General features: G+C 37.3%; 1 pseudogene; it reads right to left on the reverse strand.

Annotated features, from left to right (window-relative positions):
- Positions 1-487: 487 nt before the first annotated feature.
- The window catches only part of LOC102885161, a 3,868-nt pseudogene continuing 2,237 nt past the window's right edge, over positions 488-2,118 (reverse strand).

Below are 2,118 nucleotides of genomic sequence, written 5' to 3' on the forward strand. Positions count from 1 at the left end.
CCAGCATAAGGTCAGACACACAAAATCTCCTGTCAGGTTATAGTTTATATTTTGAAGTATAGAGGCATATTTGAAATACTCTTAAGGCATTTATTAAAACAGTCAGTCCCAAGATTTCATATTAGCTTAAAATTCAAATCAGTCTTTACATTTCTCTACTGAGTCTCCATCTCAGCATATCATGTAAAAACACCTTCTCCAGTAATCAGTGTTACCAGTATGCATTCAGTGAGCCTCATGGTCAGCCTCTTTGTTCCTAAGGTGAACCAATTAGATGTTAATACTGCTGTGCTACAAGGTAAAAGCTCTTAACTCAAACTTATTAGAAAAGAAGTGAATTTTCTGCAAAGTGCACTTTAAGAAGAGGTACTTTTTGCTTATGAAAAGAAACCAGTGAGTCCTCTAAGAATAATAAAAGGGAGTATTTTACAGTTAAGCACATGATTTTGAGTGAAGAATTTATATGTTGCTCTGCTGGTCCAAGCTGTTAATAGTCTTCTTGTTCTTCCTGTAGGCCCCCTTCTTTAGGTATCACAAAGCCTTAATCTTTGGCATAGAGAATGTTCACAATCCTCTGCAATACAGGGTTGTTTTTCCTCTTATTCTCCTGGAAAATCAATTCAATGTTTCTTAGTTTCCGAAGTAGAAATCTCTCTTTCTCCAGATCTTCAAAGGTAAGTTTAAACTGTATCAGTTTGGCTGCTTTCTCATCTCTGTTGCCCACACCAGGATTCTTTCACACCACACCCAGGCCAGCATTAGGGGATGCAGTATTTCTCTCTGTTTCAATGGGCCTCTGTGGAATCACACTGCTAGAACTGAGAAGTTTTTTCAGTTTGTTTAAAGCTAGAGCAACAAGGGAGGAAGTCATTGAACTTCCTTGATCTTGTCTGGTAGCTTTAGGGTCACAGTCTTTTCCATTATAGTTTGCACTAAAAAAAAATTTTGAACCACTGAATGAATTCAAATTGTCCTGAAACTTTCCTTTTACTAATTTGTCCACAGTAATTATTTTGTGAATACGCATCCTCTCAGAACCTACTTGTAGTATTTTGAAATTCTGGTTGTATTAGTATTCTAGCTTAGCTTGGAATTTCACTTTCTTCAAGGCAATGAAGCAAGGGTGCAGCATGTCCTCAAAATGACAATAGGCAGCCCTTGAGCACAACTGTTCGATCTTTGTCAAATTCGACCACAGAGACTCATTGTTCCATGCCAACATGTCATGTTAACTTAGGTTATCACTGGTGACTAACACTGAGCCATCTTTGGCTCTCAGCAAACTGTGTCTGTTGGCAGCGCCTGGGTTCGATTCTGTCTTCCACTTATTCAAACCACCTGACTGGGCCTACCCACGGGATGACCTCACACATACCCCCATTAATGCTGATGTAAAAAAAAAGTTATTTTTAAATTTTAGTTACATACAATATTATATTAGTTTCAAGTGTACAACATGGCAATTAGACATTTACATATCTTATGATGTGATCACCCCAAAAAATCCAGTACCCATTTGACACCATGCATAGCTATTACAATATTGTTGACTATATTCCTTATGTTATACTTTACACCTCCATGACTATTTTGTAGCTACCAATTTGTACTTCTTAATCCCTTCCTTCTTTTCACCTGCTCTTATCTGATAACCATCAAAATGTTCTCTGCATCTATGGATTTCTTTCTGTTGTTTATTGGCTTATTATTCTTTTCTTTAAGTTTATTGGGGAAACATTGGTTAATACAATTATATAAATTTCAGGTGTACATTATCACTTGACATCTATATATTCTACTGTGTGATTATCACCCAGAGTCCAGTTTCCTTCATATACCTATTACCCTTTACACACTTCACCCTCCCCCAACACCTTATATTTGACCTCCTTTACCCTGTCTACCTCTTCCCTCCTCCCCCAGGCACTACGCTCTGGTAACCACTAGTCCATTGTCCACGTTCATGAATCTCTGTTTGTCCTATTCATTTGTTGCTTTTAGGTTTACATCTCACATATAAGTGATATTATATGGTTTTCAACTTTTTCTGTCTGGCTTCTTTCACTTAGCATGATTATCTCAAGAGCCACACATGTTGTCACAAATGACAGTCTTTCA

Source organism: Pteropus alecto, unplaced genomic scaffold, assembly GCF_000325575.1.
Source record: "Pteropus alecto unplaced genomic scaffold, ASM32557v1 scaffold403, whole genome shotgun sequence".
Taxonomy (NCBI): Eukaryota; Metazoa; Chordata; class Mammalia; order Chiroptera; family Pteropodidae; genus Pteropus; species Pteropus alecto.